The sequence below is a fragment of the Leucopleurus acutus genome (genome assembly GCF_964270905.1).
Source record: "Leucopleurus acutus genome assembly, chromosome: 9".
Taxonomy (NCBI): domain Eukaryota; kingdom Metazoa; phylum Chordata; class Mammalia; order Artiodactyla; family Delphinidae; genus Leucopleurus; species Leucopleurus acutus.
In genome coordinates this window covers 55,959,464-55,972,845 of record NC_139144.1, presented here as the reverse complement: position 1 = coordinate 55,972,845, position 13,382 = coordinate 55,959,464, and the positions used below count along the sequence as shown (strand labels likewise).

Sequence of the window (13,382 nt, the reverse complement as noted above, 5' to 3'; positions counted from 1 at the left end):
CTGGTATTATGCCAAGTGTTTCATTTGATTTGCTTCCACAATCAGTACCACCGTCCTATGAGTTAGTTACTGTTATCATGTGCTCCTGTTTTGAGATGAAGACACAGATAAAGATGGAATTGCTGGATCTTCCCGCCCCCCATCATGAGGAACAGACCTTTGATTTAAACTCAGTCTGTCTGATCCAGAACTTCACTCCTAACCACAAGGACATATTGCCTCATCTATTTTTAATAACTAATTTCAAAACTTAGAACTTCCTAGACACCCTTCCTCCTGGCATATTTCCACTTTGGCCACTACTTCAGCATTTTAAGACTATAGTTTTTTATCTATAGCTATCGATGATAGGTAGGTAGATAGGTAGGTAGGTAGGTAGGTAGATAATGTGACTGCTGAGTGGTACCTGGAATGGTATTAGGTGCCTTTTATGTTTGAACTTATTTAATCATTATAATCATCATGTGAAGGTGACATTACTATCCATGTTTTACAGAATTTAAGTGATGCATTGAAGGCCATGGAGTTTGCAAGCAGTTGAGCTACGATTCATACTCATACCTTGATCTCTGTTCCTCCCTAGATGGACATCCAAAGTGCAGCTATTGTGGTATTTGGGCGTACAATAAACCAGGAGGGATGCTCCTTTGTGAGTGCTGCTACTCTTAGGGAGTGCCTAACGGTTTTTACTTACAAGTTTAAGGGCATTGTCATTTCTTATCAGTGAAGGTTCTCTTTTCTTTTCATACTATGACGACTTTTTTTTCCTACATGTCCCTGCTATCACTGCCACTAGTACAGAATAGAGATTTGCTGACAAATTCATCCAGTAGTGAGAACACAGATTCCAGCCCCGAGTTGTAACAGAATATTCATGCAGAGAGCAGACAGTCAAGATTTTCCATGGCATAATTGATGGAGGCAAAGAGTTCTATAGGAATTAATTTTTAAAATCACTTAATTGTGCTTTGGTGATCAAAGTGAACTCAGACTTTGTGTAAAGACTCTGAAACAAGAAGCAGTGAGTCCAAGAGAGATGTCCTGGGAAAATAATCACAAGGAGGACACTAAGGAACGACGTGGGCAGAATCATAATTCTTATGTTAGTTACTGGTCAGAAATAACACCAGCTGTAATAGAAGAGGAGACAGGGAATAGGATTCCATTCTCTCTAAAGTCTGTATGGCTTTTTGTTTATCAGTACATAGAGTGAAATCTGTATTATTCTCATAACAAAATGTAGGTTGATTCATTCTCAGAAATACTTTATGCCACCTTTTTTTTTTTTTTTTTTTTGCGGTATGCGGGCCTCTCACTGTTGTGGCCTCTCCCGTTGCGGAGCACAGGCTCTGGACGCGCAGGCTCAGCGGCCATGGCTCACGGGCCCAGCCGCTCCCGGCACGTGGATCCTCCCGGACCGGGGCACGAACCCGCATCCCCTGCATCGGCAGCCGAACTCTCAACCGCTGGGCCACCAGAGAAGCCCTATGCCACCTTCTTAAACTCCAGAATTAAAGACTGATCAAGTGACATTCATTTTTTTATATGTAAGAGTCAAATACAAGCCCATCAACTTAGGCTCTTTATAAAATTCTATCTTAATACGTTTATTCTACTTAGGTATGTAGGCACATTACAAAGCATCATGGTTTTTTCCCTTCTCTGAATACATATAGCAGTTTAATTCCCCACCATATTACTGTATATTCCTTTCTGTTTTCACTTGCAATTTGTGAATTAATTCTGTCCCTTCAGGTGGTCTGAGAGTCTCTTGAAGACAGGAATTATGTGTTATTATTATCTTGCACAGTAGAATAACACAGTAACTAATCCAAACCTTTATAATACAACTAAATCCCCACCATACATTAAATTTCTTCAAGGGCAGCATAGAAGTTTAAAAAAAATCATTTTAGGTATGAATTCTTTTATCTTCTGCTTTTTCTTCTCTTTCATCTAAGATATCCCTCCAATATCAGAAAAGAAGGTAGCTTCCTCCTTTCTAAAACCAGTTTTAGCACTGGTTCAGCTCAGTGCTCAATCCACTGTAACTATAACTAACAATCTATGGACTAGCTAAGCTCTTAATATATATTTTTTTAAGCTTAGGAGAATAAAGGGAAGAGGAAGTCCTCTACTGAGAGTGATTCTGTCTCCTTCTGTAGGAGATGGTTTAAAACTGAAAATTTTCTATTTCCGGCATTCCAACAGTGAGAACATACTTTCTAAATATGATGTTAAATAGATTTTGACTGTGTTGTTTAAGAAAAGAAAGAGAGTATCTTTAGACCTATATCAGCTTAAAGACTGCAGATACTCATTTATCCATTTCAAGGTTCAGAGATGCAAAATTTGGTCGTCTAGCTCAATCTCCCCTTCCAAGTAAGGAAACAGGCCTTGCAGAATTTGTGGCTCTGCTATTGTTCTCCAAGGTTGGAGTCAAGGACTTGAATTAGCCCAGATCTGCTACTTATCATTCTACATCAACCTGGGCAAACCAAAGAACTTCTGGATTAAATTTATTTAACTGGAATAGATTTTCTAAAGTCCCTTCCATGCCTGTATGGCGAGTCTGACTTTATTATTCCACTTCTTTTACAGTGGACCCACAACTTCTGTTCTGTTGTAGCTGGCTCTCTTTCCAGACTAACTCTGTGAACAGTGCACACACGCACACACAAAATCACACACAGTAGACTGGGGCACGCTATATGGCTTATTGAGTGGGTGCTAGTGTTAACAATAAGTATGGATCTTCCAACTGCTCAAGCAGCTGTGAAAATCTGTTTCAACTCTTCACCACAGTCTGGGTGGGCCGTACTATCAGTTCTGCCTTTATGACACATACTAACTTTTGCCCCAGTTTCCAGCTCATCAGCCTTTCTGACTTCAATTGACAATTGTTTTTATTTTCAATAAAGCAAGAGTATATGCATAAAACTGGTAAACACCCTTTCTTTTTGAGGATTTTTGAAGTCAATGACTCAAGTTTTACAAAAGTTCTATGAGAATAATAATTAATAGATGATATATGTGACAAATATTTCTTCCAAAATATATGCAACAGAGCCAAGTTTTTTTTTTTTACATCTTTATTGGAGTATAATTGCTTTACAATGGTGTTTTAGTTAGTTTCTGCTTTATAACAAAGTGAATCAGTTATACATACACATATGTTCCCATATCTCTTCCTACTTGCGTCTCCCTCCCTCCTACCCTCCCTATCCCACCCCTCCAGGCGGTCACAAAGCACCAAGTTGATATCCCTGTGCTATGCGACTGCTTCCCACTAGCTATCTACCTTACGTTTGGTAGTGTATATATGTCCATGCCACTCTCTCCCTTTGTCACAGCTTGCGCTTCCCCATCCCCATATCCTCAAGTCCATTCTCTAGTAGGTCTGTGTCTTTATTCCTGTCTTACACCTAGGTTCTTCATGACATTTTTTCCCCCTTAAATTCCATATATATGTGTTAGCTTATGGTATTTGTCTTTCTCTTTCTGACTTACTTCACTCTGTATGACAGACTCTAGGTCTATCCACCTCATTACAAATAGCTCAATTTCGTTTCTTTTTATGGCTGAGTAATATTCCATTGTATATATGTGCCACATCTTCTTTATCCATTCATCCGATGATGGACACTTAGGTTGTTTCCATCTCTGGACTATTGTAAATAGAGCTGCAATGAACATTTTGGTACATGACTCTTTTTGAATTATGGTTTTCTCAGGGTATATGCCCAGTAGTGGGATTGCTGGGTCATATGGTAGTTCCATTTGTACTTTTTTAAGGAACCTCCATACTGTTCTCCACAGCGGCTGTATCAATTTACATTCCCACCAACAGTGCAAGAGGATTCCCTTTTCTCCACACCCTCTCCAGCACTTATTGTTTCTAGATTTTTTGATGATGGCCATTCTGACTGGTGTGAGATAATATCTCATTGTACTTTTGATTTGCATTTCTCTAATGATTAATGATGTTGAGCATCTTTCATGTGTTTGTTGGCAGTCTGCATATCTTCTTTGGAGAAATGTCTATTTAGGTCTTCTGCCCATTTTTGGATTGGGTTGTTTGTTTTTTTGTTATTGAGCTGCATGAGCTGCTTATAAATTTTGGAGATTAATCCTTTGTCAGCTGCTTCATTTGCAAATATTGTCTCCCATTCTGAGTGTTGTCTTTTGGTCCTGTTTATGGTTTCCTTTGCTGTGCAAAAGCTTTTAAGATTCATTAGGTCCCATTTGTTTATTTTTGTTTTTATTTCCATTTCTCTAGGAGGTGAGTCAAAAAGGATCTTGCTGTGGTTTATGTCATAGAGTGTTCTGCCTATGTTTTCCTCTAAGAGTTTGTTAGTTTCTGGCCTAACATTTAGGTCTTTGATCCATTTTGAGCTTATTTTTGTATATGGTGTTAGGGAGTGGTCTAATCTCATACTTTTATATGTACCTGTCCAGTTTTCCCAGCACCACTTATTGAAGAGGCTGTCCTTTCTCCACTGTACATTCCTGCCTCCTTTATCAAAGATAAGGTGACCATATGTGGTTTATCCCTGGAGTTTCTATCCTGTTACATTGATCTATCTTTCTGTTTTTGTGCCAGTACCATACTGTCTTGATTACTGTAACTTTGTAGTATAGTCTGAAGTCAGGGAGCCTGATTCCTCCAGCTCCGTTTTTCATTCTCAAGATTGCTTTGGCTATTCGGGGTCTTTTGTATTTCCATACAAATTGTGAAATTTTTTGTTTTAGTTCTGTGAAAAATGTCATTGGTAGTTTGATAGGGATTGCATTGAATCTGTAGATTACTTTGGGTAGTAGAGTCATTTTCACAATGTTGATTCTTCCAATCCAAGAACATGGTATATCTCTCCATCTATTTGTATCATCTTTAATTTCTTTCATCAGTGTCTTATAATTTTCTGCATACAGGTCTTTTGTCTCCTTAGGTAGGTTTATTCCTAGATATTTTATTCTTTCTGTTGCAGTGGTAAATGGGAGGGTTTTCTTGATTTCACTTTCATATTTCTCATCATTAGTGTATAGGAATGCCAGAGATTTCTGTGCATTAATTTTGTATCCTGCTACTTTACCAAATTCATTGATTAGCTCTAGTAGTTTTCTGGTAGCATCTTTAGGATTCTCTATGTATGGTATCATGTCATCTGCAAAGAGTGACAGCTTTACTTCTTCCTTTGCGATTTGGATTCCTTTTATTTCCTTTTCTTCTCTGATTGCTGTGGCTAAAACTTCCAAAACTATGTTGAATAACAGTGGTGAGAGTGGGCAACCTTGTCCTGTTCCTGATCTTAGTGGAAATGCTTTCAGTTTTTCACCACTGAGGACGATGTTGGCTGTGGGTTTGTCATATATGGCCTTTATTATGTTGAGATAAGTTCCCTCTATGCCTACTTTCTGGACGGTTTTTATCATAAATGGGTGTTGAATTTTGTCGAAAGCTTTCCCTGCATCTATTGAGATGATCATATGGTTTTTCTCCTTCAATTTGTTAATATGGTTTATCACGTTGATTGATTTGCGTATATTGAAGAATCCTTGCATTGCTGGGATACACCCGACAAGATCATGGTGTATGATCCTTTTCATGTCCTGTTGGATTCTGTTTGCTAGTATTTTGTTGAGGGTATTTGCATCTATGTTCATCAGTGATATTGGCCTGTAGTTTTCTTTCCTTGTGACATCCTTGTCTGGTTTTGGTATCAAGGTGATGGTGGCCTCGTAGAATGAGTTTGGGAGTGTTCCTCCCTCTGCTATATTTTGGAAGAGTTTGAGAAGGATAGGTGTTAGATCTTCTCTAAATGTTTGACAGAATTCGCCTGTGAAGTCATCTGGTCCTGGGATTTTGTTTGTTGGAAGATTTTTAATCACAGTTTCAATTTCGGTGCTTGTGATTGGTCTGTTCATATTTTCTATTTCTTCCTGATTCAGTCTTGGCAGGTTGTGCTTTCTAAGAATTTGTCCATTTCTTCCAGGTTGTCCATTTTATTGGCATAGAGTTGCTTGTAGTAATCTCTCATGATCTTTTGTATTTCTGCAGTGTCAGTTGTTACTTCTCCTTTTTCATTTCTATTTCTATTGATTTGAGTCTTCTCCCTTTTTTTCTTGATGAGTCTGGCTAATGGTTTATCAATTTTGTTTATCTTCTCAAAGAACCAGCGTTTAGTTTTATTGATTTTTGCTATCATTTCCTTCATTTCTTTTTCATTTATTTCTGATCTGATTTTTATGATTTCTTTCCTTCTGCTAACTTTCAGGGTCTTTGTTCTTCTTTCTCTAATTGCTGTAGGTACAAGGTTACGTTGTTTATTCGAGATGTTTCCTGTTTCTTAAGGTAGGATTGTATTGCTATAAACTTCCCTCTTAAAACTGCTTTTGCTGCATCCCATAGGTTTTCGGTCGTCGTGTCTCCATTGTTATTTGTTTCTAGGTATTTTTTAATTTCCTCTTTGATTTCTTCAACGATCACTTTGTTATTAAGTAGTGTATTGTTTAGCCTCAATGTGTTTGTATTTTTTAGAGATCTTTTCCTGTAATTGACATCTAGTCTTATAGCGTTGTGGTCAGAAAAGATACTTGATACGATTTCAATTTTCTTAAATTTCCCAAGGCTTGATTTGTGACCCTAGATATGATCTATCCTGGAGAATGTTCCATGAGCACTTGAGAAAAAAGTGTATTCTGTTGTTTTTGGATGGAATGTCCTATATATATCAATTAAGTGCATCTTGTTTAATGTGTCATTGAAAGCTTGTGTTTCCTTATTTATTTTTATTTTGGATGATCTGTCCATTGGTGAAAGTGGGGTTTTCAAGTCCCCTACTTTGAATGTGTTATTGTCGATTTCCCCTTTTATGGCTGTTAGTATTTGCCTTATGTATCGAGGTGCTCCTATGTTGGGTGCATAAATATTTACAATTGTTATATCTTCTTCTTGGATCGGTCCCTTGATCATTATGTAGTGTCCTTCGTTGTCTCTTGTAATAGTCTTTATTTTAAAGTCTATTTTGTCTGATATGAGAATTGCTACTCCAGCTTTCTTTTGGTTTCCATTTGCATGGAATATCTTTTTCCATCCCCTCGCTTTCAGTCTGTATGTGTCTCTAGGTCTGAAGTGGGTCTCTTGTAGACAGCATATATATGGGTCTTGTTTTTGTATCCATTCAGCCAATCTGTTTCTTTTGGTTGGAGCATTTAGTCCATTTACACTTAAGGTAATTATCGATATGTATGTTCCTATTCCCATTTTCTTAACTGTTTTGGGTTCGTTATTGTAGGTCTTTTCCTTCTCTTGTGTTTCTTGCCTAGAGAAGTTCCTTTAGCATTTGTTGTACAGCTGGTTTGGTGGTGCTGAACTCTCTCAGCTTTTGCTTGTCTGTAAAGGTTTTAATTTCTCCATCAAATCTGAGTGAGATCCTTGCTGGGTACAGTAATCTTGATTGCAGGTTTTTCTCCTTCATCACTTTAAATATGTCCTGCCAGTCCCTTCTGCCTTGCAGAGTTTCTACTGAAAGATCAGCTGTTAACCTTATGGGGATTCCCTTGTGTGTTATTTGTTGTTTTTCCCTTGCTGCTTTTAATATGTTTTCTTTGTATTTAATTTTTGACAGTTTGATTAATATGTGTCTTGGCGTATTTCTCCTTGGATTTATCCTGTATGGGACTCTCTGTGCTTCCTGGACTTGATTAACTATTTCCTTTCCCATATTAGGGAAGTTTTCAACTATAATCTCTTCAAATATTTTCTCAGTCCCTTTCTTTTTCTCTTCTTCTTCTGGAACTGCTATAATTCGAATGTTGGTGCATTTAATATTGTCCCAGACATCTCTGAGACTGTCCTCTGTTCTTTTCAATCTTTTTTCTTTATTCTGCTCTGCAGTAGTTATTTCCACTATTTTATCTTCCAGGTCACTTATCCGTCTTTTGCCTCAGTTATTCTGCTATTGATCCTATCTAGAGTATTTTTAATGTCATTTATTGTGTTGTTCATCGTTGTTTGTTTCATCTTTAGTTCTTCTAGGTCCTTGTTAAATGTTTCTTGCAGTTTGTCTATTCTATTTCCAAGATTCTGGATCATCTTTACTATCATTATTCTGAATTCTTTTTCAGGTAGACTGCCTATTTCCTCTTCATTTGTTAGGTCTGGTGGGTTTTTATCTTGCTCCTTCATCTGCTGTGTGTTTTTCTGTCTTCTCATTTTGCTTATCTTACTGTGTTTGGGGTCTCCTTTTTGCAGGCTGCAGGTTCATAGTTCCCGTTGTTTTTGGTGTGTGTCCCCCGTGTGTAAGGTTAGTTCAGTGGGTTGTGTAGGCTTCCTGGTGGTGGGGACTAGTGCCTGTGTTCTGGTGGATGAGGCTGGATCTTGTATTTCTGGTGGACAGGTCCATGTCTGGTGGTGTGTTTTGGGGTGTCTGTGGACTTATTATGATTTTTGGCAGCCTCTTTGCTAATGGGTGGGGTTGTGTTCCTGTCTTGCTGGTTGTTTGGCATAGGATGTCCAGCACTGTAGCTTGCTGGTCGTTGAGTGAAGCTGGGTGCTGGTGTTGAGATGGAGATCTCTGGGAGATTTTCACCGTTTGATATTATGTGGAGCTGGGAGGTCTCTTGTGGACCAGTGTCCTGAAGTTGCCTCTCCCACCTCAGAGGCACAGCACTGACTCCTGGCTGCAGCACCAAGAGCCTTTCATCCACACGGCTCAGAATAAAAGGGAGATAAAGTAGAAAGAAAGAATTAGTAGAAGTAGAAAGAAAGATAGAAAGAAAGGAGGGAGGGAGGGAGGGAGGAAGGAAGCAAGGAGGGAAGGAAGGAAAAAAGAAAGAAAGAAGATAAAGTAAAATAAAATAAAGTAAGATAAAATATAATAAATTTATTAAAATAAAATATAATTATTAAGAGGAAAAGAAAAAAAAATGGACGGATAGAACCCTAGGACAAATGGTGGAAGGAAAGCTATACAGACAAAATCTCACACAGAAGCATACACATACACACTCACAAAAAGAGGAAAAGGGGAAAAAAAATCATAAATCTTGCTCTCAAAGTCCACCTCCTCAATTTGGGATGATTCGTTATTTAAAGGAGGGAAGGAAGGAAGGAAGGAAGGTAGGAAGGAAGGAAAGATAGAAAGAAAGAAAGAAAGAAAGAAAGAAAGAAAGAAAGAAAGAAAGAAAGAAAGAAAGAAAGAAAGAAGATAAAGTAAAATAAAATAAAGTTATTAAAATAAAAAAATAATTATTAGGAAAAAAATTTTAAAAGAAAACAATGAAAAAACGGACAGATAGAACCCAGGACAAATGGTGGAAGCAAAGCTATACAGACAAAATCTCACACAGAAGCATACACATACACACTCACAAAAAGAGGAAAAGGGGAAAAAATCATAAATCTTGCTCTCAAAGCCCACCTCCTTAATTTGGGATGATTCGTTGTCTATTCAGGTATTCCACAGACGCAGGGTACATCAAGTTGATTGTGGAGCTTTAATCCGCTGCACCTGAGGCTGCTGGGATTTCCCTTTCTCTTCTTTGTTCTCACAGCTGCCAGGGGCTCAGCTTTGGATTTGGCCCCGCCTCTGCGTGCAGGTCGCTGGAGGGCGTCTGTTCTTTGCTCAGACAGGTCGGGCTTAAAGGAGCCGCTGATGCGGGGGCTCTGGCTCACTCAGGCCGGGGTGGGGGGTGGGACGGAGGGGCACGGAGTGCTGGGCGGGCCTGCGGCGGCAGAGGCCAGCATGACGTTGCACCAGCGTGAGGCGTGTCGTGCGTTCTCCCCGGGGAGTTGTCCCTGGATCCCGGGACCCTGGCAGTGGCAGGCTGCACAGGCTCCCGGGAGGGGAGGTGTGGAGAGTGACCTGTGCTCGCACACAGGCTTCTTGGTGGCAGCAGCAGCAGCCTTAGCGTCTCATGCCCATCCCTGGGGTCCGTGCTTTTAGCCGCGGCTCGCCGGTCTCTGGAGCTCCTTTAAGCAGCGCTCTTAATCCCCTCTCCTCCCGCACCAGGAAACAGGGAAGAAAAAGTCTCTTGCCTCTTCGGCGGGTCCAGACTTTTCCCTGGACTCCCTCCCGGCTAGCCGTTGTGCACTAACTCCTGCAGGCTGTGTTCACTCCGCCAACCCCAGTCCTCTCCCTGTGCTCTGACCAAAGCCCGAGCCTCAGCTCCCAGCCCCGCCTGCCCTGGCGGGTGGGCAGACAAGCCTCTCAGCCTGGTGAGTGCTGGTCGGCCCTGATTCTCTGTGCGGGAATCTCCCCGCTTTGCCCTCCGCACCCCTGTTGCTGTGCACTTCTCCGCGGCTCTGAAGCTTCCCCCCTCCGCCACCCGCAGTCTCCACCCGCGAAGGGGCTCCCTAGTGTGTGGAAACCTTTCCTCCTTCACGGCTCCCTCCCACTGGTGCAGGTCCTGTCCCTATCTTTTTGTCTCTGTTTATTCTTTTTTCTTTTGCCCTACCCAGGTACCTGAGGAGTTTCTTGCCTTTTGGGAGGTCTGAGGTCTTCTGCCAGTGTCCAGTAGGTGTTCTGTAGGAGTTGTTCCATGTGTAGATGAATTTCTGGTGTATCTGTGGGGAGGAAGGTGATCTCCACGTCTTACTCTTCCACCATCTTCCCAGAAGCCCCAGAGCCCCAAGTTTTGTACATCATTTCATGATCTTGAAATGAATGTAATGTTGTTTATAGCATTTCCTTTAGCCCTTGTGAATGCCTTCCTCTCAAAGAAAACTAGCATTTTAATAGATTTCCTTTACTTTGACACATTTTCCCAGCTTGAAGTTAATATTTCAAGATTTGAGACACAAAGCTTCTGTATAGCATACTTCTTTCACAATTGCTAGTTTTCTCTAAGTTTGAAAGTAAATTACCTATTAGAATTTCAATAGATAGAACCCTGGAGCAGCCAGTTTGAAATAATGAAGTGCCTTTGTGAGCACAGTCACTTTTTAAACATCTCTGGTTATAGAACAAGTAAACCAAATGTAGCAGACTTTTTAATCCAACAAGATAGCAAATGTTCAGAAAAAACAGAAAGAATGTCCTTGGAGTTTTGGCATTTTTCTGGTTTGTGTGTCCTTTTTTAAAAGCAAAAACTTTTTCTTTATACTATTTTAGCAGATCATTTTAGGAGTTTCTAGGCCTGTTTTAGCACATGTAGAACAGAAACACGGCTTTTTAGAATTGTACAGATGAATTCCAGAGCAACCTGAGAAGGCCTTAGAACAGGAAGTGACTTAACAATCACCTGAATCTTTTTGAAGGGAACATATTTGCCATTAATTCCCATGCAAAAGTGAAGCAATGTCTAGGTCAGCATCTCTTAATGAAAATTTCTCCCCTAGATAGCTGTTACAGATGTTGAATTTTTAAAAAATGGTTTGTAATTCAGCAGGTGTCACTAGCAACTTTCCAGAAAACTTAGTTACCTGACATTTTTTATTGATTTCTCCTATATTAGAAAATGAAATGTCAGACACTATTAATTGCATTTTTAAAATAAGTAGTTACAGCAGGAGTAATGGGTAAATGAAAGTACTTCCTGTCTAATGCACAATAGATGTATTCATTTAAATGTATTCAATTTAGATGAATGCAATATGTCTGTATTCATTACAGTTATACATATCTGTGGGCTGAATTGATGGAGTGGTAATTACTACCTTTATAAATGGGACACTATTGTCAGTCTGGGGGAAGAAAACTCATTTTCTTATCATATTTTACACACCCACAGCATAGACTCATTCTAAAATCTTTCTTTCAAAGATAGAAATTTTACCCGTGAATTTCCAGTGGATCTAATGATTATAAATATGGTCTGTCAGTAGTCCTGCTTTTCTCAAGGATTGCTGAGGGTTGTTCTCTCTCATGGAAAATGACAGAACGGAATTGGGGATCTCAAGATCTCTCCATACAAAGGAGCCCTCCTTGTCATCTGGCCCCACCCCTTGAGCTCAGCCATGTACATTACATAACATGGATTAGATTATTTTTACATCATGCATTGCTTTTCTTTGAGTTCAGTGAAGGTAGGACTATAAAAATGTGATTTCGTTGTACACTTTTATTTTCTAAATACTGGAGTATTTTTTAAGAGTATTTTTAGGTTCATAGCAATATAGATCAGGAAATACAAAGAGTTCCTGTATACTCTCCCCTAATTTTATATACAGTTTCCCTTATTATTAACATTTTATATTAGTGTGGTGGGTGAGTGTGTTACAATTGATGAACTGAAATTGATGTGTTATTACTAGCTGAAGTCTATATTCCACATTAGGGTTCGCTCTTTGAAGTGTACAAGTGTATGGGTTTTAACATCACCATACTCATTTCAGGTTTTCCAGTTCTCTCCCCTTTAGCACAATAACTAAACAGGAAAAAGGTCAGAAAGAAATTAAATGTATTCATTCCTTCACTCACTACATTTATTCATTCATGAATTCATTAATGGACGTTTATTGGGCATGAACTCTAGGCCAAGGACTGCTATTTAATGGATTCGACCTTGTCCTTGACCCTGGGTAAATTTACATATATTTTCATGTACTCTCTTTTTCTCTCCCACCCAAAAATATTGCCTGTTTTTACTGGTGAGGGCTGGGATGTTCTGTGTAAGAGACTGGTAGTCCTTGCATCTTGATGGGCTCATACTACACGGTGTCCAGTAAATCTCATTGGTTTACATGTATTTTTCTGTTTCATTAGTTGTTAAAAATACTCTGAAAACCAATCCATAACCTTTATGAACTTGTGCAATGCACCATCTGTATCCCATTGGTAAGCAATATGGAAATTATATGTGCGCCTTTTTTCCTTTATGGAAGACATGCGTAGTTAGGTAATAAAGCAATAGCTACTGTTACGATTATTTTAGGCTACACCTGGGACTGCATTATATACTTATGTGTTTTTCTGGTAGAGGAACTGTATATTAATTTATGCTGAGGAAGATGAAGTTGGTGGTGTAGAATACTGATGAACAATGGTTCTAACAGATATGCATGTGTTTTTCAAAAATAACCTCTGTTCAAATGCAGCCAATTGGGAATCTTCTCCAAAATAAGCAGTTATACAAGCAAACTTTAAATATTTAATTGTTGCTTCACGAACAGAAATGAAATCATTACTCTGGCATCTCGCCAGTAAGTCAGAAATTCATCATTCTTTCCAAATTAGAAACGATGCTGAGATGTTCACAAAGCATGCCACCCAGTGATAAGTTCACATATTTAATGGTTGTATTCATCTTCTCATCTGGGCAGCTTGAATTAATCACTAATAAGAGGGGAAAAGCTCTTTTTCAAATCCAGGCAGTGGCTGACATTATACCTACCTGGGCATTGCTGGAAAGGTCTAACTTTGGTCGTGTCCAGTTCAAGT

General features: G+C 39.3%; 1 protein-coding gene and 1 long non-coding RNA gene across 2 annotated transcripts in view; both read left to right on the top strand.

Moving 5' to 3' along the window:
• The window catches only part of ZNF804B (zinc finger protein 804B), a gene marked incomplete at both ends in the record, with an annotated part of 502,854 nt that overhangs the window by 402,591 nt on the left and 86,881 nt on the right, over positions 1 to 13,382 (top strand). The gene's annotated exons all lie outside the window — the stretch shown is intronic.
• Positions 8,500 to 9,273, top strand: LOC309966020. Its single transcript, XR_014326420.1, has 2 exons — positions 8,500 to 8,758; positions 9,171 to 9,273. It is a non-coding gene; the product is annotated as an uncharacterized lncRNA (long non-coding RNA).